General features: G+C 42.5%; 1 long non-coding RNA gene across 2 annotated transcripts; it reads left to right on the top strand.

Annotated features, from left to right (window-relative positions):
- The first annotated feature begins 326 nt into the window (after positions 1–326).
- LOC144761461 (uncharacterized) lies at positions 327–27,735 on the top strand. 2 transcript variants are annotated; one of them, XR_013595730.1, is made up of 4 exons: positions 327–361; positions 26,162–26,256; positions 26,353–26,422; positions 26,830–27,735. It is a non-coding gene; the product is annotated as an uncharacterized LOC144761461 (long non-coding RNA). The 2 variants fall into 2 exon arrangements; XR_013595731.1 differs by lacking the exon at positions 327–361 and adding an exon at positions 1,061–1,126.

The following is a 27,735-nucleotide window of genomic DNA, read 5'->3' as shown; positions in this document are numbered from 1 at the left end:
AGAATAACACCTTCAATAAAGTTACACTGATATTGAATCTCACGGGCATCTCTCAACATCGACCTTGCCCAAATTAGTGAATATCAAGATTGATGCTTGTAATACCACTTTTAATATGAATACATACTTTCAAAACAAATTATCCGAAACGATGTGGGCTTTTGTAAAGAGATAGTTCCGATTGATATGTGCTTTGGTGTTTAAAACTTCATGTCCCATGAGCCTCTCTTAGGAAACAGCCCTGATCACGTGACTGCCCCTTCGCTTCACGTTAGCGAATGACGAATAAAGTAGGTGACTGCACACTACCAGCCACCTACCCAAGACGGCTTGGTTGACCGTCAGTAGTACTGACGGAGAGGTGAGCTGGTCGTGTGTGTGTGCGTTATTAGAGTAGAAGTGGGCATTTCATGCGCTTGTTCTTTACAGTGACCTACTGAATGGGAATAAGTTGCTAACACTCCACATGGTTTATTAGTACCAACCACGTGAGACCTTGCGGTTCGTGTACTAACTCACGGCAGTATTGAAGTAAGAAATTGCTGTCAAACGAAAGGCTTCATATAGGTCTGGCAGGCCTTCTCTTGACAGAACTACCAAGGACCGAGCTGGCATGATTGAATTAAGAAGCTTTGGCCAAACAAATGGGCTTGATATAAGTCATACAGGCATTCTTTTGGTCTTTTTGTGCAAAAGATGTTTGTTAATGGGAGAAGAATCATTATCGGGTTGTATAGTGTGTGTTCCACAAAACAAAATGAGTCGATCTGACTGAGAGATGTTTTTGCAGATGTTAAAATTGCAACGCTCTGGTCAGTTTATAGAGCAAATACTGTGGGATACGAACAATGGATATATGAAAAGACGAAGTCTAAAGAGTTTATGGAATCTGCATCGGTCAGCTTACTCTATGGTGGCCATGATGTATTAACTAGATTACATTTTGGTTGAACATCAATGACGATAAAGATGGTATATATGGTTTAGATATGCACAGACATACCATAAATAGTAGGTCATGTGACATGGGTCATGTCTATACCTTCTTTTTGTTTTTAGCAGAGCGGTGCTTCTTCCCCCTGAGCCACAGCCAGATGAGGTGAGGCTATGACCTCCTGATAACTAGGTAAGGAGGAACAGTTATATACTGTGTGCCTGAGGTTAACTGTGATGCTATAGGCACCCATGGCAATTGTATTCAAAGATAATGGCTTTTTTTCATTTTTTTCGCTTTCTTTGACATGTAACCAACATGATTTCTCTGCAGTGGTTGAGATTTCGCCACACAGGAGGAGGAACCGGACACCTAGGATTTCAGGTGAAATGGTTCATTGATTTTATCGTGTTCTTATACATTCACTGTTTTGCAGTAGCAATGTATTGATTGAGGTCCTGACGAAGGCAGGGGATAATAGTGTCCCATTTTTCTGCTGAAACATGTTGACCATATAAACCATATTGGCAGATATTTGTTACAACTGCTATTCTTTTGCACTGTTGTTAGTCTTGGGCAACTGAGTGATAATATTAAACTCAGGTTTCTCTCATTTACCCAATTTTAACTCACCACTACTTCACTTTCTTTCATGCACTGCAATTTGTTTCCTTCCTTTACCCATCACTTGATACCTTCACTTTACACCTGTTAAGTGACCCTGTGTTTCATAGTTATATGTTGGACGTGTCCATCCAGTCCTCCTATACATATTTTATGACTCACTATGGGATGGTTACAAAGAAGCCCAGATGATGACTAGGGCAGTATCGGATAGTGACTGATGGGTATCCTTATTCATTAGGCATACCTTTAGGGCACTCTGTTATACACTGGTTTTGTTGGTTCATGTCATTTTAGGTTGATTGGTTATAGATAGACCCGTGGACACTCTGGGGTTACTACGCACTGGTGCAAATGCCATGATGTGCTTGGGGTAGGGATACTATGACCACTTTTTACTGTGATTCTCATGGCCTGGATGTTATGCCTAACATGTGGTGTTAAGCACACCTTTACCAGTAGTTCTTGGTTGTTTTATGTTCACTATTTGTGATTTTAATGGTTCTGACAGTGGCCCCATTGGCCCTCTCATGTATATAATCCCCTTTAAAGTACTACCTAGTTCCAGTTGGCACAGTGTATATTTGTGATTATGATCTAATGTGTTGATGAGTAATACAAAGGCTATTTCGTATATAACCTTGTATGGTGTGCCTGGTGTGTCACTGCTGTGTGGGTGTGTTGCACAAATGCTTTACACATTGCCTCTGGGATAAGCCTGACTGCTCGTGCCAAGCTACCAAGGGTGTGAGCAGGCGTTATCTTTAGCCAGTAACTCCCTTGCCCTGACTAAAGTGGTGGTTTCTGCCTAGCTTAGGCGCAGGCCCTAGCCAACCAAACATCCCATTTCTAACAATTACCCTTTGGTGTGATCCCAGAGAGCACTAAATAAGTGTCTGAGAGGGGATGCTGCTTGAAACTAAGGGAAGAAGAAGGGTCCATGCTGGAAGTTTGATGTGCACCAACCAGGCCCTGCACTCTGACTGACTGCGCCTGCTGCACAATCTAGAACTACAGCCCTGTGGATCAAACCTGCTTCAAAAGGACTAAAGGGCAAACTACAGGTTAACAGAGCTCCCCTAGACCATCACCACCAAGAACTGCCAGGCAGGAGTACTACCTGTGGATTTATAAGGGTTTTGTCCAAGTGGATTGTGGGAATTCAAGTCCCAAACTTTCAAGGACCATCCTGGACCTTCCAGACTCTTAGAGTACGTTTTGGACACTTTGGGACACTCAAAAGATCTTCAGGAAGTTTGAAGAAGTTTGGAGCTACTCTGGAAAAAAGCTCCATAAGTGGACTGACTCAACCTGGCCAGCCAAGCCGGTGACCCTCAACCACAAGCCGGCCTTCCCTCCAGGTTCTTCCAGCTGACAAGCTCCGGAGGTCTGACTTCCAGAGTTTGATTGGGAGCTGGGGAAAATCCTAGCCGGTGAGCCATCACTGAATTTGGACTGATGAAGACCATCGAGGGACCCCGGGAGCAAAAGTCTGAATGCAGAATAGGTGACTTGGACCAACTGTGAGAGTCAGGACGCCCACCTTCAACTGCGAGCCACCCTGGGTTACTGGCTCATCCTGCTGGAAAGTTCCAGAGGTCTGTCTTCCGTAAGTTTGACTGGGAGCTCCGGGGGGTGGCCTGGGGTTCAGCAAGATGGCCACACAGTAGTGTTGCTCTGCCGGCCGCTGAATTAATCCTCACACAATCCTGCTCCTACCGAGCCATCTATCGCTCTAACCTGCACAGAAGTACTTGCTGACACTGAGGGCGCTTTGGCGGTGTGTCTACTGGGCGCTTTGGCGGTGTGTCTACTGGCAGTGAAGCTACTTTCGGGGGCAGCAAGAGCCTGCGGCACACTCCGGCTGGGATCATAATGGCAGCCGCGATGTGAAGGCCATGAGGAATCCTGTGAACACTTGCCCGCTGCCGTTGTGTCAGCGGTGGAGATAGGACGAGTTGAGAGAGCTGCATGAATTACAGCGGCTGTGTATTAAGGGCGTTCCTGGCTGCATGAGAGGGCTGGTGGAATCCGGTGAAAGGAGAGTGTGGGCGGCCTCTGAGACGCAGGCGGCGCTTTGCACTATTCAAGTGGCCGGTGTTGGCCTTGGAGATAGGCCATGTAGTGAGCTCGGAGGCTGGAATTCGATTAGTGCGGGGCTCCCTGCGCCTGTTGGAGACTGCTGCTGCCAGGTTGCACGCGGCACATTGAGTGCTATATTGCAGTGCGACTGGACAACGAGGCTCCCCATTCAATATTGTGCCATAATGCTGCCTGTGAGAGGGGTATGATAAGCGGGGCGGAGATGCGTGTCTAGTGAGGCTGGATTCCACCGGGTCTGTGAGGATCACGTGTTGGGGACGATCGTACCTGCATCTTTCAGCCCTTCATGATTATTACCTGGGCCCTGTTGCGGCTGCGACTGGGGGTTTGATAAGGACAGCATAGGACCTTGTGATTGCTGTGGTGGATACTGACACTGCATTGAACTGCACCTCAGCGAAGGTGAGCACAAGACGCCACATTCCTCCTGTTTCAGGGTGCTGTGAATAGGGGGTGCAGGGACACAGTTGCTTGCCCCCGGATAGCAGGAGCGTTCTTGCTCTATGCAGAGTGACATCGTTGCGCAGAATTGGCACACAAGATACTCCGGCATCTACCTTACAGATCGGGGTTTCTGTCCTGTGTGCACGACGTACAATTCCCCCCTCTCCACCCGTCACGGGTGGCGAGGCATCACATCTGGGCAGAGTTCCTTCTACTGAGAGCACCATGGGCAAGCCTGAGAGAAATCAGCCTCGGCTAACTTTCAAGTTGTGCAAGGGTGGTAAGGCTTCGCAGACTGCGGCCTCAGACTCGGAGCTGGGTTCGACAGCTCAGGCTCCCACAGCACTGGAAAAGACATTGTCTGCAATACAGGCCAGCCTGCAGGCCATTGATGGCAAGATTGATGCCCTTAACGGCAGGATGGACCATTTCTCTGCAAAATTGGACAAATGCGCGGATCGGAGAGGCAGAGCAGCGTATATCGGATGCCGAAGATGGCCTTCAGCAAGTTGCTGCAAAAATTACTGACATCACAAAACACTTGGCTGTCATCCAGGCGAAGAATGAGGACATCGAAGCGCGCTCTCGGCGCAACAACGTGCGCATTTTTGGCCTGCCGGAGTCGACCAATGTTGGGCGCCTGGAAGACTATGTGGAGACTCTCTTGCAGAATATCTGTGGTGCTGACAACCTTTTGGCAATGTTTGCAATAGAGGCCGCACACAGATCCCTGGCGGCACATCCACCACCTGGTACCCCCCCCCCATTACCAATTATCACCAGATTACTGAATTTCAGAGACCGAGACACCGTGTTGCATATCACCCGCCGCCAGAACAGCACAATCACCTACCAGGGAAATGTGTTTACCCAGATTTCACAGCTACAGTACAGGCGGCACGGAAGGAGTTTCAGGGAGTTAGGAAACTGCCCATGAAGGAACAGATTCCACATGCCATGCTTTATCTGGCGTGGCTGAGAATAGGCGCGACTGACAACACCAATATTTTCATGAGCCCGAAACAGGCAATGCAATACGCCAGATCCCTCCGCTGCTGGCGGAACTCTCTGGCTCCTACATCAGACATTGACGAATGAGTAGTTAGGGGCCATGAGCTCTATTTATTGTTCCAAGCTGCAAATGTCTGTATATTAGTGTACTATGTTGAATAACAGAGTTGCATTGCATGTCTGCTTTTGAGATGTGTGTGGAATGTAATGGTGCCACACTGCACACTCGGGGGGAGAACCCCAGATTTGCTGTTTCATATTGAGCCCATGTATTTTCGTGCTTCACTGCTAGGTGAGAGTGGGTTATTATCTTTGTCCATCATGGAGCTAGTTGTGCTCTTTATTTCTGATAGACTACGCCTGATGTGCCTCCTGTTGTAGACGCGGCACCTCATGTCTGGTGTCTTCCGTCATGCCCTCACCCGCAGGCTTGGCAAGATGGCTAATGAGTAGGAGACCATTACATCTCATCGGTGGCACCCTCCCTACTCGATCTGGGAGCGGATCTTGTGGCTACGTCCCCCAATGGGTATACTCCACTTGATATGTTACATCACCTTTTTTTCTGTAGGGACCATTTATAACGGTGGAAATTGTCTTTGGCAAATTGGGGTTGCTAAAGTGGGTGGGGGTAAGGGTTCTTTTTTCTTCTGAGTTCTAGGTACTGTGATCAGACTTCAAGTCGTAAATATGGTGTCTGTTGCTATTTGTGCGTACTATCTGTAATCCAACATTGGGGGAAGCGCTTAGCCTTCCTGTATAGATAATGGGGACAATGTATAAATGCATAACCTGGAATATCCGTGGTTTGAACACCCCAAAAAAGGTCCGACAAGTGTTAGCACATATGGATAGACAAGCTGTGCTGATTGCTTTTTTACAGGAGACACACCTGAACAAACAAGCAGAAGTCAGGATAGCACATAGATGGGCGTCTTTCGGAATGGCCTCCGCGTACTCTACCTATTCCAGAGGTGTACTTATCCTCATTAAAAAGGGAGTATCATTTCAGCCTATACATACCTGTACGGATACTGGGGGTCGGTGGGCCATGGTACAAGGCAAGTTGGGAATGGCATTAGTGACATTAGTGAACATGTATGATCCTGTGGTGGATGAACCAGCACCTTTTTTACAAATGTTCAATGTTTTACGTGCATGGCCTGATTCTGCGGTCCTGTGTTGAGGCGACCTAAATCCCCATCTTAATCCACAAGTGGACAAATCCAACCCATCAGGCGCACGCACGGTTAAGGTTGCCCAGTGTATCAGGGATGCTATGGCTGAAATGGGTTTGATTGACGTTTGACATTTGTGCAATGAGGGGACACTGGAGGGTACACATGTCACCCCTGCGTTTAATAGTTGGTCTCGTCTAGACTACTGGTTACTGAACGAAGAGGCTTATGGGTGAGTAGAAAAGGTTCATACGATTCTACGTACATTATCTGATCACAACCCCGTTGTCCTTACCATCTGCATTCCCATAAATCCCCATCGCCCTTTCACGTGGCGTTTTAGGGCTGAGGCATTACCTAATTCGGTATATAACAAAGCCATTAGAACAGATATTGTACAATACTTTGACTTAAATGTGGGGTCAGTGGACAGTCAAGCCACATTGTGGGTAGCATTTAGGGTGACAATACGGGGAGTATGCATAGGTACCATGGCAGGGATCCTAAAGGACATTAGGTATCAGCTGTCCAAAACAGAACGGGCTCTGGAGGTGCTCGAGAGCGAATATCTGCACTCGCCATCTTCAGATACGCTGGCGCACATTCATGATTTACTAGGGAATACAACGATCTAGCTGACACTAAGGCGAGGTATATTACTAGACGGTGTTTGGCCCGAGCTTATGGGGAGGGTGGGAGGCTGGGTAGAAATTTAGCTGAAAAGTTGCGTTCTAGAACTGACAATCCCTTAATTGACCACATTCTTGACACTCACAGGACTGCACACTACACTCCACACGCTATAGTGGGTCAATTTCACCAGTTTTACTCATCTATATATACTACGTGAGGCGGGATGGACGATGAAGCTATGGATGAATACCTAGCAGATACGGCCTGTGCGTGACTTTCGGATGCTCACAGTGAATATTTGAGCCAGTCCATAGATGAAACTGACGTCAGGGAGGCTATTCTTTCTCTCCCTAATAATAAGGCCCTGAGAACTGACGGTGGAGTACAAAAAGCCCTACGCAGAATTCCTTGTACCTCACTTATTGGAGATGTACATAGAGGCCCATGAGGTTGGGATACTTCCTCCTACCTTACACCAGGCCTTGATCATCACCCTCCTTTAAAAAGATAAATCGCCTACACGTTGTGACTCTTATCAAACCCTTTTGTTGATAAACCTGGATGTAAAAATCCTGGCGAAGATTCTGGTTACAAAATTCCAACTCCTAATGCCTCTTCTAGTGCTCCCGGACCAATCTGGGTTTATTCCAGTGTAGTGTAGTTCCTATATTCCCAATAGGCTCTGCACATTGGAATAACATAAACGATGGTTTAGACGTAGAACTGAGGTCGACTAGGTCTCTACTGAATATGTTAGATTTAATTATGAATGCAAGCTAGCTCAGAGGTCACTAGAAACTTTCTCGAGTAAACAGGAAGGAGTTAACTTCCCTGAATAGACAAGAAGGGATTAGCTTGTGACAACCGCATTAACATGACAACTTTGCTCCCTCCAGAATAAGGAGTATATCTCCAGAGTCGTGTGAAAACAATAGACAGCTATTTCACTCAGTCAATCGTGCATGCTTAGTTTCACCAGAGTGCAGAGAAATAGAGAGACGGGTGTTTTCAATAAAAGTTGTTATTTATTGAGAAGTCCTCTTTCTCGTGCAAGAGAAGTGAATTGCCACAATTGCAATACTTGTCATAAAGTAAAGTGCGTACAGTAAAAGGAGTATTATAATAATACTGTAAAAGCATTTATATGGTTTCCGAGCCATATGATACTTAAAATGGATAAAATATATACATACATAAAATCATTGACTAAACGTCCTCAACGGGTGCTTCTAAGATACGCCTACCCCGGTGTACCTAACCTAAGCCTAGTACGTGGGAAGGAGTAAGTGAACTGCAGTTTAAGTTAAGTTAGTTTTTGCCAAGAATCTGAATCAAGAATTCTCTCAGGATCTAATCAGCTCCGTACCTTGATTATAGAATGAAGGAGGTCTTGCATCTCGTTCTCAGTACTCGATCTCCCAGAAACCCGCAAGGGTGACTGGAAACACTGGAGCTGGATTTCTCGGCAGGAGAAAAGACAGCGTCTCTCTCAGTGCGTCAAATGGGAGGGTCGGCTTCCTTCGGCTCTCGCATCAGCTGGGCTTCGGGCAAGTAGATAGCCGCTCTGTTCCAAACCACCGTGTCTTTGCATAAGGCAACGTTGGTATATTTATACCTGGAAGGTGCCGAGTTTGACGTAAGGTTGGACATAAGACGTCACTAAGAACTTACAGTTCTTTCTGGACTCCAGGAGTTCTTGTTCAAATCAAAACAAAAGCAGGGGGATTTCCCGGGCTGCTGGAGGCTTGGTTTGTTTAAAGAACGCGTTGTGCTTTCTAGGAGTCTATGGGAGTAGCCTTGCCGTATTTGGACTGCATTGGCTATGACTAAATATGGATATGATTCTTTTGCCTTTATAAGGATATGTTTTGTTATAACCACATAAGGGCATGAATCGGGAATATTTAAATAGGGTCCTAGATACGTTTACAACACCCACTCCACGTATTATGTCAATCATTACTAAAATACTAAGCAATACTAAACATATAATGATGCATGTGTTTTCCAACCCACCCCAAAATACATACATTGCATTTGAAATGGTATCTATACTACTATTATAAAGAGAGAACTGTGTCCTTCGAGCCAGGTAAACTCGAAAAGTACACCACCAATCACAACACCCAATACAGTGTTGGAAAGGGGAGGTCCAGGTGATGAACATAGGCTATATAAATGGACACCATATACACTAAAAAGGGGGGGGCGCCATCAGTGGTAAAGTAGTCCCTTCTGGGCGTTAGATGTGGGCGTTAACATTCAGAGAGGCATGTTGTGGGCGTTAGATGTGGGCGTTAACATTCAGAGAGGCATGTTGTGGGCGTTACATGTGGGCGTTAACATTGTAGTTCACCGTGCAAAACCAAACAGTGAGGAGATGTGGCCGTGAGATGTCGGCGTTAGATGTGGGCGTTAACATTCAGAGAGGCAAGTTGTGGGCGTTAGATGGCGAGGAGAACATTGAGATGCGAGGAGATGTCACGGTGCAAAACCAAACACACCATTTGCGCTCACAGTGCAGAGTATTTCAACCGTTCGTGCTCACAATGCAGCGTATTTCAATCACGCAATAATCACAGTGCAGCATATTGCAAACACAAAATATTCACTCACACACACATCTTCGGGTAGGCAGATTCATGGACCTGGGCGTTACCGTTGTACGCTGACATCAGGGACGGGGCGCGGCTTGCATTCACAGCCAACCAATCACGCCACATAACTCTCATAACACATGCAAGCCTTGCGAGGAATATTTTACAAACGATTTCACCATTGGTCACGCTCCTGTTTCTCATAGGGGGATGACCTCAAGCAAAAGAGGTGCGGCTTACACGGCGTTTCACGGCTTAGGCGAGTAAGCGTTCTGCCGTTCTGAAGCTGCAATATTTATCGCACGGAGATATCATACATAAAAAAAACAGGCTTTCGCATGGCCCTTAAGCGAGTCAGCGTTCACCACAGTACTTGCGTTCTAAACCTAAGAACAAAGCTACGGATTCACTCGCCGCTATCTGTGTTACCACTGTAACACTCCTAACTTATTGCGGCGCTAAGGAGAAAACTTGAGTTCTGGGCTTAAACAAATATTTCACTCGCCCACATCACCAAGTGCTATATAAAATATCGTCTTGGCAGAAGCAACAACATTCTCACGGGGGGGGCAAGGACAAACAAGGAAACACAAGTAACATTAACTAGAGGGACCTTTCGCCAACAAGAGTACACAATTTACTTTTTGAACCAGGACAACGTCGGGACGGGCTGCTAGTATGGTATATACACGAAAATGAGTATTTGTACTGTACGGTTTTCAAGCAGTGGTATAATTCTGATAATGCATACATAAATATTGGCTGAATGAATTGCGAGAATTACATTTATGAAATGGCTCTTAATCCAGAAAAGAAGGTCGAGACCATTTCATCACATATTTATACAATACTGTACATGTGCTAGAGGCTGAATCAAAATATTGTCTCTAGAGTTTCAAAATAGAAATCTTGTTCTCTAAGAATAGTTCTACTTTAACCCCTTCCATGCTCATGACGGAACGGTTCCGTCATCAGCGTCGGTGCTCCGGTGCTGATGACGGAACATTTCCGTCATGCGCCAATACGATTTTAAACCCTTCAGCATTGCAGCGAAATTCGCGCAGCACTGAAAAGGTTAAGCAGAGTACCATGTGCCAGAAAAAAGGTAAATATTTTGGGAATGGAAAAATATTTTCGCTTTCAGGGAAAAAAAAAATTTCCAATTGTTTTCAGTAGTTTTGTTTATCAAAACTGTAGGCCGAATTCAGAGTTCAGGGAACGCTGTGTGCTCGTTGTTTTAAAAGTTATTCTCATTGTTAGAAGAGAACATCAAATCAGACAGGCTTGCGAAAAATTGGTCTACAACAGTAGGTGAAAGTTCGACCAAGTTCTAAAAAGCTGAAATTGTGCATATGTGAGAATCATTGCCATCATCGATGTCTGGATCAGCAATGCTCACAGAAGGTTGTACCTGTGTGCCGCTTTCATCTCGTACTTCACCGCCACCTAATCGTAATGGTGGAGTCTCAACGAATGCCGTCATCAGAATAGGTAGCCGCTGGGGACAACACATTGCATGAGCCGTTACCGAACCAAGCAAAGTATCGATATCCATAGGTACTGCTGATGGTAGTGTAAGACAGGCGTCCAACACGCATTCTTCTCCGCATAGCAGGCATCGAAGCACAGGTAAGATGCAATCTTGCCAGATTGGTCTGAATGAAAGAAACCAGGTAGTATTCAGATCTCTTAGCTTCGCCAAACCAAGGACCTTAGTAATCCTTTCTCGGTATCTCATCGCTAGGATCGTTTCTTCCATTGTTGCCTGGGTTTTGTCTGTGACTTGACTTGCCATATCGGAGCAGAAGGAACAAAAATAAAATTCCTGCTACGAGTCCCAAAAGAAGAGGCAGGCCGCCGTACACAGAGTGCACAAAATTCGGGAATATCTTCAGGACTGCTCAAAGGGTGCTAATAGTCCCAAAAAATTGTCTTAAATACATGTGCGATGCCACTGGTATCAGACATGTTTAACATTTGACCTAACATTTCTACGAAATGTACGGGGCAATTTGTCGATAATAGTGTATGTATCTCTGCCGCTGTCCTAGCAACTTTGGACGAGGTTAAAGGCACAGTTGTCTGTAAAAGAATAGACTTCATTCTGCTTAAAGTATCAATTCGAATAGAAGAGATATTCAGAGAAGGCCATATTGCTGCCTCCATGTCTGGTTTGCTGTTTGGATACAATACTTGCATACAGCAAATGACCCTGGAAGTAACGCTCCCGAGATAGGCTAATCCTGGCACCATGCCACAACAGCTGCGGTCATTTATTACAACGTAGCTGCCGTTGGAAAGCTGTCTGAAAAAAGGCTCTATCTGTGTTGCATGAGTGCCATGCAGGTGACATGAAAGGTTATTTGATGAACCTTCGCAGGCTCCATGCAAGTTAATACCTTGACACAGAAGTGTACCGCTTAGTGAATTTTTACAGTTATTACAACTAAGAAATACCTCTTTTTTTCCCTTCACTATAACATTTATGTGTATAAGGTAATTTCCAGGTTGACTTGATGTATCCTTTACCAAACCTTTCATACAGGCCTGCTGGTATATACTTCTGGTAATACTGAAACTGAAAAGTCGTTATCGGAATTGTGATTGTACCATGTATTATCCATTCAATGACAGGTCTCTTTGACATTGTCAATGGTAATCTCTCAAGTTTTTCAATGCTCAACATCGTATAATCTGCTCCTTTTTGTGCCAAACTGATTTGTTTATCTGTGAGGTTAAAGATAGAAAATAATGACGTTTTGTTGATTAGACACCATTGCACGTGACCTGAATGCAAATTTTGTAACGTGCAGCCTAGCTGTACAATAGAACGTAATTGGGACTGGCCATGTTGTAACATTAGCAAGTCCTGCTCTATTATATCAATAGCAGATGATACAATGCTGTCCAGTGAATAAATTCTGGAGGACAGAGTCTTTAACCCATTGTCCACTACAGACAGTGATTTTTCCAAATGAATACGATCAATTTCTCGTATTTTTTCAGCAGTTTCAATTTGCATTACTTTCCAAGCCTCGTAAGCTGCGTATATACCGGCGTATATGAAACGTTTTTGACGCTGTTTGCGAGGTCCCAATATGAAATCTTGCAAGTCAGCACCTTCTTTAAGTAAAGTTAAGTGTTGCTTAATTTCCTGCAGTGTGGATCTCTGTAGCCATTCGAGGCATAGCTTTCCTACACTGTATGTTGTAACTATCCCTGGATGTTGTCCCTGGGAATATCTTGGGTCTGGCCTTGTCTGTTTGAACCCCTGTGTTTTGTTCAGGAATCTATCTTGACAGTTATTAGTGTCTGTGGGCCAGATCAACCATTTTATCCAATCAGGATTTGTTCTGTTTTGGTGTAAAATATGGGATTTGTCTATCTCTACATCTGTAATGCTATTACTATCAGGTATGGGCTTTGGAATAGATGGTTTGTTTAAGTCTTTTATCTTGGCCAGTGAACTAGAAGTATTCCCCTGAATGAGAATGATTAAAAGAAGCCAAAAAGGGGTCAAGGAAAAACAATACCACAATACAAATATATATGAAGAATTCTTACAATTTATTGAAACATACAAATGTTAAAAGGAGAGTGGTCCCAAAGATTGGAGTCCAGGCCAAGACAGGTTGTTTGCTGAATGGTGTCATTCAGGAATATTATCTATTCTGGGATCATGCAGGCTCTAAATATTGATTCTGTACCTTGTACCTGCCAGTCTTTTGTACCCCAGCTGTTTTTTGTCTCAATATTATTTTTCCAAAATTCAAAACCAAATGTAAACATTTTTTCATAAAATTGTTCAGAATAAATCAATTTAGTATTTGTCAACATGTTTTTCATTCCTGTTTTATTTAACATTTTGAAATAAAACGTTTCTGGATCAGTGTTATTAAACCCTGAGAATTATTGGAATTTTTCATAAAATGTTTTTGAACTGCCTTTTGGCGGTGTGGGACAATGTTCCCATTGGTTATAAGTAAAACATATTCTAGTATTAGCAGATTTATGCAAATAGTGATGACCATAGTGGTTAAAACAGTACATTTCTTCATAGTTTGATGAACCCTGCAAATAGTCATGTTCTGTGAATTTTGCTGACATTTCTAAATCTGACATCATATTATTAAGATTTTCAAAGTCCTAATCATCAGAGAAAGTACTTGGTGTCACAAAGTCACTTAAAGAAACCTTGAACTGGTGTGGATATTTCAAGAGCTCTATCGGGCCATAGATTTCGTAATCCGTTTTGTCCCATGCCACACCCCCAGGTATAGGATTGGCTGTGATGTTCACTGATGACAGTTCTCTTTTTTCAATGTGAGAAGATCTGCGACGCTTTAGGGCCAAGTTGACGTTCTGACTTGCTGTGTCCGTGGTACTATATTTTCCATCAATAAATCTACCCAAACATAAAATCATGATGAGCCAAAGTAGGAGAAAAAGTACACCTAACACAATCCATAATTCAATCCATGGTGAAATCAGATATGTTTCTTTGAGTTGATGAAATAGTTCAGTCAATTTTTCTTTCAAAGTTTTTGTTGCTGGCATTTCTTCTTGTTCACTTGGATCATCCGAAATGTCATCGAAATTGATGAAGTAGCCAGATGCAGTTCTGTCAATTGTTGGAATTGCTTCCGGATTTTCCTTAATCTTCGGATATGTATGTTCAGAGGCTACATCATTGTAGACTAGTGTTTCTTGAGGAACTGTTGCAATTTGTGTTTCAAGAGGCACAAGTTCCATGGCTTTGTTGCATAGTCCTTTTTTGTTCACTGCAGGTTTATCAAAAGTGATTAGTCTCTCAGTTTGAACCTCTTGGATTGTAGCAAGGTTTGGTCTTCTGCTACTTCTTGGGTGTCCACTGGGCCTACTACTTATTATTGGCCACATGATTGTGGTTTTACCAGGTTGATTGATAAAACTCTGTTCTCCTTTTTACCAAAGATGAGTCGCGGTAGTACTACTGATCTTGTTCCGCTGACAGCTAAGACAGGTACTGCTTTTCTGTAAGAAGGCCCAAATTCCTTCTACACCGCGATCTTCTCTCTGACTAGATCCCCAATCTTTGGAATCCAGACAGATCTTGCTGGGACAGGTGGTTTTTCTTCAGTGGCCGTTGGCTTTAGCTTTGTGTTACTTACTTCTTGTTTCATTTAAGTCCTGTAAAACAGCCAAACGATCTTTGATATCAAAGGATTTTTCTTTCACCACTGAAGTGTGATGATCAAGGTCATGAATAATCATTCTGGTACCAAACAAAAGTTCGTATGGAGTGATACCTCTTAGAGAATTTCTTGGCAGATTATTAAGACTACGTTGGACACTTGTTAGATGTTTGATCCACCCATCACCCGAACCTGATACCCTCGCTGTTATATATTGCTTTATGTCCCAGTTTTATCTCTCCACTACCGCATTTCCCTCGGGATGGAATGGACTAGAGTACCGCAATGCAATGCCGGCCTTGGCCTCCTTGTAAGCTCAAGAGCTAAACGCAGGACCCTGGTCAGAATGTAGCATGCCAATTGCGTATGTGCCGATAAAGACTCGCAAATCTTTTATAACAGTTCTGGCGTCAGCCGAGCACTGGGGCCACATCCAAATTAATCTCGTACAGGAATCCACTGCTACCATGATATATTTATAGTTGCCATCCCTTTGTAAGGGACCACAGTGGTCCAGGTAAACACACGCTAATGGTTTATCTGAGATTAGATGGGGCGTCTGTGCAGGTCGTTTCACTGTTGATACTTTTATTCTTTGGCATATTTCACATTCTGGAACATAATTTCTAGTTTGTTTTCTCATGCGTGGCCTCCAATATCTCTGTTTTAATAACGATACTGTGCGGAAACACCTGCATGTGCAGAAGCTAGCCATTCATGTGCCGCTAAAATTAGTCCTAACCTGTGTTCCATGTTTGGAATTGCTCTATCCCCCACTCCAGGGATTACAGCAAAAGGAACATTATTCGCATCAGTTTTGTATGAGTACTTTACTGGAAAGCTTTTCGGGAGTGTCTTACCACTGTCTTTTACTGAACCATTGACAGCCTGCATTATTTCGCTGTCTATTTTTGTTTTTGACCGGGTGATGGCAGCTACGGAAGCCGTTTGCACAGCTGCTTTCACGGCCTCATCAGCTAATGAATTCCCTGCAACGTGAACGCCATCACGATGACGACTCGGTGTATGTATCACGTGAGTCTTTTGTAGTTCTTTCTGTAAAAGAACTACTTGTTCCCAAAGCATTTTATGCTTGATTGTGCCACCCTTTGCATCTTTGAAACCGTTTTGAACCCAGTTCTGCAAGTATTCATTGTAAGACTGGATGCAATAATACAAATCGCACACTATCAGTGTGGGGAATTCGTGATCGGTATTTTCAAGCGCCATCTTGAAAGCCTGTAGTTCAGCTCGCTGAGCTGTACAGTCTCCGAGTGTTTGAGTTTTAGTGACCAAGGGTCTAAATTTTCCTACGTGCCACCGACCTTTAACGATCGCGCACGGAGCACTATATGCTTGTTTACCCCCAACTGCGGGTTGTGCTGAACTGTCTGTATATATTGTACAGCCGAAATGTTCGAGAGGCAGGATTTCGGTCGGCAGAGTACATTCATATTCGTATTGGAGGAATTCCTGTGTTTTTAAGTTAGGATCGAATTCGTATACTACGTCTGATGCAGCAAGAGAATTAACCCATTGTATCCATCTCGGATGTAAAGCTTTAGCATTCAGAATGCTTGCTCTTGTTACCGCTTCTAGGGCAGGTACCGGTGTAACGATTATTATACGTTTACCTTGTGCGAGGGCTCTTTCTTTTGCTACAGCAGTTTGAACCGCAGTCAGAATTTTTTCAGTAGGACTGAATTTCATTTCAGCTTGTGTGTACAAGTGTGATTTATAAGCTATTGGTACCGTTTCTCCCTCATTAGAGGTCAGGTATGTGAATCCGCATCTTCCTGGGATGACTCTGATTACAAGGTTGCGTTCATTTGCGCGTGTTTGCAATTTTGTTTTAGTTAACATGTCTGTTTGTAATGTTCGTAAAATTTCTGTGTGTTTCTGAGTCCAATTAATTGGTTTGAAATCAGGTTTTATTATTTCATAGAGAGGTTTAACCCTCTCTGCATAATTTAGAATGTATGTTCTTCTGAAATTCAGGAAACCTAGAATTGATTGTAAGTTCTTCAGCATCTTGGAGTACTGCACATTTCTCTAAGAAATTGTCTGCTAGGCTTTTGCCGTCACTTGATAATTCATATCCTAAAAACAGGACAGTTAGATGGGCAATTTGTGACTTTTTAAAGTTGAATATATACCCTTCAGATGGGAACCCAAGTATGATGGTGTTCACTCTTTTAAAGTGTGTCTCCAGGTCGTCGTCTGTAAGATAGATGTCATTGACATAGGATAATGCCTCATCATCATACATTTGTAGTAACTCTGTTACCCTGGCTGAGAATAATCCTGGGCTATTTTTGAATCCCTGTGGGAGACGGCAAAATTGTTTTTGCGCCCCCATTGTTGAGAAAGCGGTCAAATACCTGCTTTCTGGTGCAATGTTTTGACAAAAGAAGCCATTTGAGATATCTAATGTTGTTTTATATTTTTTGCGCACAATGTTATTCATTAGTGCTGGACTGTGTGAGTTTTGTACTGCAAAAGTTTTGCAGCATGAGTTTAGGTGTCTGTAGTCCAAAACTAGACGATCTGAATCGTCTGGCTTGGAGACAGGAAACAAAGGATTGTTCATTTGTGAGGTGCATGTTTCAATCACCCCTTGATATTCAAGTTGATCTAAGATCTCCCTGACTTGTTTTTTAGCTTCTTGCTTAACAAGATACTGCCTTTGTGCAGTAGGTACATTTTTTAACTGACTTTTGTGGTGAGGAGAATCCTCATTCCATCCTACATGATTTGTATATAATGCAGGAGCTTGGGCTACTGCCCATTTTCTAGCATATGTGTATTTTTTATGAATTGGAATTTGATTTGAGAAGGCAGGCATAATCATTTCTTCACCATGTGGGCCTCCCTGACAAACTCTGGTGGCCAGTCTTTCTCTGCTAGAAGGATATCATAGCCTTTCGAAAGGTTATCCCAAAAGAGACTCTTTATTTTCCTAGTCTTGTCCCCCTCTATACGTAATGTTATTTCGTATAATTTATGGGGCACGCTAACTCTGGTGTCTGCAGTTTCCACTTGAATGTATTAATTTGTGTCCACTGTCTCCAGAAGATTCATCAGGAGCTTGCGAGCTATGGTCACTTCTGCTGCGCTGTCTAGCATTGTCTGGGACCACTCTCCGTTTTTCAGTTGTGTCCTCAAAATCCTCGGCATGTTTTATTTTAATACTAGCTACCTTCTTTTTTGGAAATTGTAACTTTTTTACTTTGATGAGCAGGTTCCTTGTCTTTGGGCTTGACGTGCTCTTCCTTGTGTTCTGACCGTCCTCTTCTTTCCGATTTCTGTGAGGAAGTCTGAAAAGATCGAGAGGGACGAGTATCATTATCTTGATGTCTGTCAGGTTTTCTCAATTCATACCTATCTCTAAGGTTGTATCTTTTTTCAGAATGCTCCCTGTGGGGAGACTTGCTTTCTCGTTCTGGAGATCTATCTCTCCGGTGAGGAGACCTTCCTCTGGACTGTAATTGTTTTTCTTTGGGAGAGGTTTGTTTATTACCCTCCCTCCTCTTTTTTGGAGTGTTGATATTATTTTTGATAAATGTCTTTTCAGGATTTTCAGTTAGTTGTGGTTTTAGTGGTTTCCCACCCAAACTAACTCTACCTAATTCTCCATAGGATTTTTCTATGATTCTGGCAAGTTCAAAAGGTTGTTCTGCTATATCTGTTTCTTTCAATTTCTGGCGGCAGGTTGTACCGTCAATTGCCAATTGAACTAATTCTCTATATGCCTTTGTTAATTCTTTTAGTTTAACTAAAAGTTCTTTGCTTGACATTTTTCCAATGTCGGGATGTGGTGTGTAGCTGGCTAGAACCAGCCATGTGGCTCCTGGTCACCTAGTGGACCGAGCCTGGTAATGTGATGTTGATGTTTTAGGGCGCCATTAAACCAGAGCAGGTGCTCTTGGCATGTTAGTGGAATTTCAACGTCCTCAAAAGGAGCGTATTCCTCTGGAGATTCCTCTATTTTGTAATAGTGGAAATCTTGTGTCACAGCGTGTGCTGCTGGAAAATGTATCCATGAATAGAATACCTCTGTCTGCCGATATTCATGGGCCGCTACCAAAAATATGACTGTACCACCTCTTGGTGATAGTCAATTTTCTATAAGCTTAAGAGTTATAGTTTTTCTTACGTTTACCGGAATGAATATAGCATTCGGGTCTTCATTTTGGGGACTTGTGTCATCCGCTAAAAGTTGAGCTGCTATTCTAGCTCTCTCTCTTTCATCCTCACTTTCCCCCATTTTTTTGACAGAAAGTTTTGTTTGCAGAGCAAGTTTCAAGGAAACCAAGATTAGGTAAACAATATTTTGGAACACTGTATCCTTCAACGTTGACTAAACCAAAAACTAATACATAGGATTCTCATCCTACTAAGTTCCGGCGGATATTAACCTTTTACCCACTCCAGACGTCTATTGGAGTATTTACGGGAAAAAGGGGTCTGTGTGAAAAGCACGACTGAGTTACTCTAGTATCTTGCGTTAGATTATCGCCTTACCAAACGTTGGGCGCCATGTAGTGTAGTTCCTATATTCCCAATAGGCTCTGCGCATTGGAATAACATAAACGATAGTTTAGACGTAGGACTGAGGTCGACTAGGTCTCTACTGAATATGTTAGACTTAATTATGAATGCCATCTAGCTCAGAGGTCACTAGAAACTTTCTCGAGTAAACAGGAAGGAGTTAACTTCCCTGAATAGACAAGAAGGGATTAGCTTCTGACAACCACATTAACATGACAACTTTGCTCCCTCCAGAATAAGGAGTATATCTCCAGAGTCGTGTGAAAACAATAGACAGCTATTTCACTCAGTCAATTGTGCATGCTTAGTTTCACCAGAGTGCAGAGAAATAGAGAGACGGGCGTTTTCAATAAAAGTTATTTCCTGAGCAGTCCTCTTTCTCGTGCAAGAGAAGTGGTTCTTCTAAGATAAGCCTACCCCGGTGTACCTAACCTAAGCCTAGTACGTGGGAAGGAGTAAGTGAGCTGCAGTTTAAGTTAAGTTAGTTTTTGCCAAGAATCTGAATCAAGAGTTCTCTGAGGATCTAATCAGCTCCGTACCTTGGTTATAGAATGAAGGAGGTCTTGTATCTCGTTCTCAGGACTCGATCTCCCAGAAACCCGCAGGGGTGACTGGAAACACTGGAGCTGGATTTCTCGGCAGGAGAAAAGACAGCGTCTCTCGCAGTGCGTCAAATGGGAGGGTTGGCTTCCTTCGGCTCTCGCATCAGCTGGGCTTCGGGCAAGTAGATAGCCGCTCTGCTCCAAAGCACTGTGTCTTTGCTTAAGGCAACGTTGGTATATTTATACCTGGAAGGTGCCGAGTTTGACGTAAGGTTGGACATAAGACGTCACTAAGAACTTACAATTCTTTCTGGACTCCAGGAGTTCTTGTTCAAATCAAAACAAAAGCAGGGGGATTTCCCGGGCTGCTGGAGGATTAGTTTGTTTAAAGAACGCGTTGTGCTTTCTAGGAGTCTATGGGAGTAACCTTGCTGTATTTGGACTGCATTGGCTATGACTAAATATGAATATGATTCTTATGCCTTTATAAAGATATGTTTTGCTATAACCACATAAGGGCATGAATCAGGAATATTTAAATAGGGTCCTAGATACATTTACAACACCAGAACGTTCCACCTCCCATAATTTGCGCACAATTTTTTCTATGTTCCATGTCCTCAACCCTGACTTATCTGCTTCTGCGGTCATGTTGGATGCAGCTAAAGCATATGTGTTCCGCGTATTGCACAAAATGGGATTTCCTGTTATATTGACACACTGGATACAGGTTTTATATACTGATGCCTCGGCGAGGGTGCACATGGGTGGACTAACATCAGAACCCTTTAATATAGAACGCGGAATCAGACAGGGCTGTCCTTTGCCCCCCCTCCCTTTTTGCCCTTGTTTTGGAACCTTTGGCTTGTAAAATCCGGCAATGTCACAGGGCCACTGCTCTTAATTTTAATCACCGTCCGGTTGGGATCTCCATGTACGTGGACAATATGGTCCTGTTTATCCGTTATCTCCAGCTTCATTTGTCTCCGATTATCCGTGAATATATTAAATTTGGGCTATTCTCTGGGCTCCAGATTAACTGGGAAAAATCGGTTATTATTCCGCTAACGCTGATTATATCTCCACCCCAGTTAGAATACCCATTGATATGGTCTGAGAATCCAGTTAAATACCTGGGCGTAGGGGTGCACCGCGATCCTGATATTGTGATCAAAGAGAATTATGGCCAAGCATACAACACCTGGTGCAACAAGTGGATAGGTGCTCCCGTCTTCCATTGTCCTTGGTGTATAGAATTGCAGTAATTAAAATGGGTATACTACCAAGGTTTTTATACCTGTTTTGTAATATTCCGATCAAACTGACCAAACATTTTTTTAAAACAGTGCAAACTCAACTATTGCGATTAGTATAGGGGAATAAGCAACCTAGAATTAGATGGCTCACATTAACGCTTGCCTATGAAAGGGGTAGATTCGCTGCTCCTGATTTTTATGTCTATTATCTTTGCGCACAGGCCCAATATGCTTATTATTGGTTCAGGTCCCATGATCACATTCCACACATGGCTGTGGAGGACGGAGATGCTCAACCTGTATCTCTGATGAGTGTCCTCACACATACTCATAGGCAGACGTCCAGGATGGAGATCAACACAATTGACACCACTATTGCGGCCTGGCAGGCGATTGACAAGCGTGCACACAAACTACCTTTATATGCTTCTGCGCTACCTCTTGCTGGACACGCGGCTTTATCGGTTACTCAGGAAAGGAGGCTCATAACCGCTTTACAGGAGGTTGGCATCACGCACATGAGCGATCTTTACCCGGGGGGGTAGTTATATTGTGGGTGATGAACTAAATAACATTCAAAATCCCACTCCGCTCTTCCAGTACACCTGCTATCGACTGAAGCGCGCGGTAAGAGATCCTTCTACTGATTTCCCTACTGAACCGGACACACTTCACTCGCTTCAGTTATTGCTGGTAGACCCAACCAAGAAAAAATGAATTACTAAGCTATACAGGCGGTGCAGGATAAAACGGTCCGTGGGCCAGATAAAAGCTTGCACCGTTGGAATACCATAGTGTCTCCCCTGATTAACTGAAAAGAGTGGCAACAGATTGTAATGCTTACGGGTCACCTTACTCTGAATGGTAATGTGTGAATTATCCATTTTAAATTCATTCGTCAAATGTATCATACTCCTGTTAAGCTACATAGAATGGGTCTTCGGTACTTTGATCATTGTTGACGATGTGGCCGAGTTAGTGCTGATTTTCTCCATCTTGAATGGCAATGTGCCCCTGTGTCCAAATAATGGGACAATGTTACCACATGTATACATACTATGTATCACAGGTCAGGTGCTGCAGTGCACACCCCTGGAGTACCTTCTTGGGTATGTCCCTTACCTGAGGGCCGTCATGGGTAGGTTTGTACGAGTGACCCTTTTGCAACCCAAGAGGCAAATTCTGTTCACTTGGGGGAGTAAACTTGCTCTGAAAGTTGATGACTGGGTTAAGGATCTGGTTTACTGCCGTGAGCAGTTGGACCTCTACGCTGAGGAGCTGCCGACAAGATCTAGACCCAGGGACATTTGGGCTCCTTTGAGAGAGTATTTGCTGACTCAGCCTGATAATGATTCTGTGTGATACTGTGTGATACACTATGCTTGATGTGCTTCTGCATCACCCAAAATTTTCAACAACGTAGCGAGTGCAGGACACTTTAGATGCACATGTGACATCTTCTGATCACTGAATTGTATGACAATAAACAAATGGCGGATTCGCTATAGCACGATCAGCACATCTCAGAGCAAGATATCTCCCTTGTTATAGTTATGAACAATGTCAATTTATGTCACTTTGTTGGAGTGCAAACCCGATGTAGTGCTCATCCACCTTTTGGCACCACTCTACGATACCTTACCCACTCACGGTGCGGCAGAGTATCATATACAATTTACAAAATACCACCAGGGCACATCCTTATAAGTCACTGTTGTCCAATGGGCATCCAGCCAAGTCAATCCAATGTCTCAATTTTTCCTTTGATCCAAGATACAAATGCACAATGTTCATTGATATTCAGTTTTCTTTATTTTATGTTTTTCTTGTCACATCCGTCACAGCCGACGCGTGTTTCGCCCTCCGCGGGCTTTCTCAAGGCTGTAATTATTACACAAGACATAGCACCATATCAGAATTCAATATTATGGGCCACCCATCTATTCTTCATTGCACACATTTAAAAAAATATATATATTTTTACTTGTAAAACATCTGATCCACATCAAGGGATCGTGCCACCACCACCAACATCAATATTGTCACCCATTTCCACACATTCATTTAAATTTTTTGATTGTGTGTTAAATGGAAGAACGTAAGGCGGTAAGGAATTTGAAAAACAAAGACTCCCTTGTCATCCGAGAGGCTGACAAGGAAGGGAATATAGTACTCATGAATCGCAGTGACTATACAGGTGAGATTGATAGACAACTAGGGGATACTAGTACGTATACCAAGTTGAGAAGCAATCCAATTAAAGAAACGAAGGTGAGAATTATTGATCATTTTAAGAGTTGGAAAGAACAGTGTCTAATTTCAGATACAGAGATGAAATACCTTTTTAATGACTCACCAACATATCCCTGTATATATTGCCTACCCAAGGTACATAAGAAGAATGATTTTCCTCCAGGAAGGCCCATTATAGCTGGCATTGGATCCCCAACTGAAAAAATATCAGAATACATCGATCTTTTTTTACAGCCGCTTGTTACTAATCTACCCACATATATACGGGACACAGGGGATGTCCTGAATAAGATTGGAGATGTGGATTGGGTGCAGGGACACTTCCTAGTAACATTAGACGTATGCTCGTTATACACGAGCATATCCTGTGACAAAGGACTAGAAGCGGTACGGCACTTTGTGGACAGTAGACCCATCGAGACCCTATGCGCATTCTAATATGCTGATTGCAATGATACAAGTGATACTTGAGAATAACATATTCCTACACAATGGGGAGTGGTATCGCCAAATAAGGGGTGTGGCCATGGGGGCAAAATTTTCGCCCTCATTGGCCAACCTCTATATGGGCTACTTTGAATTGATTCACATATGGAGAAAATGCCCAGCGACTCTGACGGAGAACATTCTATATCTGGGTAGATATAGACGACCTACTTATGTTTTAGTCAGGTAGTAGGGATGAGTTGGACATGTTTTTTGAACATCTAAATGAAAACCCCTTCAATCTCAAGTTTACAAAAGAACAAAGTGTGTCGAAAATCAACTTTTTGGACATTACTATTGTGGTCAAAAAAGACAAATTGCACACTGTTCCCTATAGAAAGGAAACTGCGTGTAATTCAGTGCTACACGCGCAAAGTGCCCATCCTATATCACAAATCAAGGCAATCCCCTTTGGGGAAATGTTAAGAACTAAAAGGAACAGTAGTGATATAGATAGAGTGGATACAGAATTGAAATCAGTGGAAAAAAGATTCCTATATAGGGGCTATATAAAGAAATGATATCCAGTGCAAGGAGTAGAATAGACAAAATCAACAGAGACTCGTTACTGAAATATAAACAACACAAACTTCCTCAAAAGAAGAAGAACATAAGATTCATTACACCATACAGTACAGTGAGCACAGATCTGTACAAAATATTGAATAAACACTGGCATTTGTTACTTGAGGATACCAGCCTGCATGTGAAAGTGGGAATGAAACCAATCATTACTTTTAGTAGAGGTAAAACTCTGAGACAAGAACTATGTCCAAGTTACCTTCCCCCAAAGAGAACACAAAACTGGATGCCTATAACACCGAAAGGGTTTTTCAGATGTGGTAGTTGCTGCATATGTTGCTTTGCAATGAACAGAACAACCAATTTCAAATATAACAGTCAGAAACAATACACCATACACCAATTTATTAATTGCAACACGACACACACAGTGTATTGTATTCAATTTATATGTGATTGGATATACATTGGAAGTTCTATAAGGCCTTTGAAACAAAGGATACAGGAGCACATTCGTGCCATACGCAATAACAATATGCAATATCCTTTTGCAGTTCATTTCAACGCAACACATCAACAGAACGATTTACATAGGATTAGATTCCATGGAATTGATGTGGCAATGGCAGGAAACAGGGGAGGAAATCGTGAGCGCAAATTGCGCCAGCTAGAAAGTAAATGGATTATATCTCTGAGAGCTGTCGAGAAGGGGGCTAATATCGACAAAGAGATGTATGAATTCTTGTAACAAAAGATGAGGTTGCATTAAACTGCTTAATAACATTCAAGGTATGCACTGGGGCAAATATAGAGATTCTTGATCTGGGGTTGCATATGTTCGTTGAATAATGTGACACCTTTGAAACTGTATGAAAAGTGAGTGGAAATAGTTGTCTTTACTGAAAGATAACATGATTTTAAAATGGACTTCAAGTAATGAATAAATCAGCAAAAATAATTAATAATATGGAATTGCGATGTACAAATTGAAACACCAATTAATTAAGATTTGTTGTTTTATAAATAGAGCGACAACCAAGTGCGATCACCTAAAACATGTATTTTTTAATAATGTTTTAAACTGGTTCACATCGTTGAAGAAATTGATTATATTGTAGTTATAAATACATTAAATTAGAACTGGCCCTACATAAAACCAAGGCTCCTTAAAATGGCCGCGACGTTTTCTTAATATTGAATATGAGACCTTTGAAATTGGTCTGTCGTCGCCTTTTACGTAAACAAAGGGGAGGGGTAACAGAGAGGGCCGGGGAAAGGAAACGCAGAAGGAGGCGATTTTCTCCGAGTCGGGGGCACGCGTCAATGGCGATAAGCGGAATAACCTGATTTTTGCAGGTTCGAGTGTAAAAGCAATTGGGATATAGATACCTGCGCTAGTACATAAAGTGGGGAGCTTCTGGTATGGGAAGTGTATGTGACCTTATATTTATATAAACGAAATCCGCCGTTGAAATGATGTGTCACATCACGTAGTTGGGAAAACGCACTGATGCCGTTATTGTGAATGACACATCAGAACATGTATTACTTGCACTACAAGAAGAGACACTTTGACTTTGAGCCCAGCATAGAATAGTAGGATCTAGTCTTTTTCATATTTAGGAATGTTTTAGATATATCTAACTATATCCTGTTTTAACCATGGATGTGAACCAGACAAAGAGTAGTTCAATATAAATTTTTATTAAAAAAATGGCATTGTGATACGAGCGGATTAGCGATATTAGCTGATATAATTGTGCAATAAGTATATATTTGGACTGGAATAACTAATAAATAGAGCTTTTTACATGGTTAGTAAAACTTATGGTAAAATTTTATTGATACTATAGATGGAACTTATCAAGGCTCCGAACAGCGCATTCAAATTTTGAAACACTAAACGTGGTTGTACTAGACAAGGATTCCGCAATTTAGAGGCTCGAAGGTAAGCCTGGGATCAGTTAATTTTTTAAATAAATCAAATGAATTGCCAGTTATATATTGACTGCAATGGTAATACGACTTTCATATATTTTTATAGGAACAATGATCAGAGATCTTCATTAATTATTGATTTATCACACACATGCTGCTCATCTAAAACGTACTTGGTAAGTGTAACTATAGAGTGCTTATTATGACTATTAGCTCTACCAGCTTGCATAAATTGGCAGTTTGTCGATAATGAGTTTGGATGCGATGGAAGAACTGGTCTTTAATCAACACACAGTGAATATATGGGAACATTGTCTATCATGGTGAAGGTGGTCGCACTAATTGGTTGTGCTTGTAGCACAGGAACTAATAGTAAACTGATTAGAAAATATGAGCAAAAAATAAAATCAGTATGAGATGCACATTCACCTTGTTGGTGGTGGTGGCACGATCCCTTGATGTGGATCAGATGTTTTACAAGTAAAAATATATATATTTTTTAAAATGTGTCCAATGAAGAATAGATGGGTGGCCCACAATATTGAATTCTGATATGGTGCTATGTCTTGTGTAATAATTTCAGCCTTGAGAAAGCCCGCGGAGGGCGAAACGCGCGTCGGCTGTGACGGATGTGACAAGAAAAACATAAAATAAAGAAAACTGAATATCAATGAACATTGTGCATTTGTATCTTGGATCAAAGGAAAAATTGAGACATTGGATTGACTTGGCTGGATGCCCATTGGATAACAGTGACTTATAAGGATGTGCCCTGGTGGTATTTTGTAAATCACTGAATTGTACCTCGTATTGTTTTCTGTTTTTATTTCTCTTATGTTGATGCTTTCCTTTGCATTGTATGTTGGTATGTCCATATGCTGTAAAAAAAAAAGTTTGCCTGGGAGCTCATCGCAAGGCAAGCAGGCGAACCCTCACTGAATGCAGACTAGCTGAGAGAAAAGCTGTAGAAATATTTCTTATTTCAGGAGGTAAAAATGTTGAGCGAGGCCTATGTCAAGGGATAGCCATGCAGCGCTCCATTGTGGTCAGGGGACTTCTCTACAGTTTTGGACTCCTCACAGCCAGTAGAACCGCCACCACATTCTTGTCTCAATTAGTATTGGAGCTGATTTCCATCAAACCTTTGGTTGTACTTTTGATATTGAACACCTTGTTTATTACTTCCAGAGAGAGTGAATTTCTCACAGATTGCCCCCTGCCACTGAACAAATCCGTACAACCAGCGCCCTGATGAAGGATATGTCCATCCCCTAGTTAGTTCCGAAACGTGCGTCAGCTCACTCTTGTTGAAACATGCATCAATGAACATTTGAGTAATATCAAATATAATGAATAATTGTTGTTTGCCTTACTGTGAGTGTTTCCTTTTTTCTTTTCTTGTTATGATTGTTTAATGTTCACCTGTCTACTTGTTTTTGTATTGTGTTAAGTTTACAGATGTGTTGTTAGTTGTTTCATGTACTTGATG

Source organism: Lissotriton helveticus, chromosome 6, assembly GCF_964261635.1.
Source record: "Lissotriton helveticus chromosome 6, aLisHel1.1, whole genome shotgun sequence".
Lineage (NCBI taxonomy): Eukaryota > Metazoa > Chordata > Amphibia > Caudata > Salamandridae > Lissotriton > Lissotriton helveticus.
This window is presented reverse-complemented; position numbering and strand designations above follow the sequence as displayed.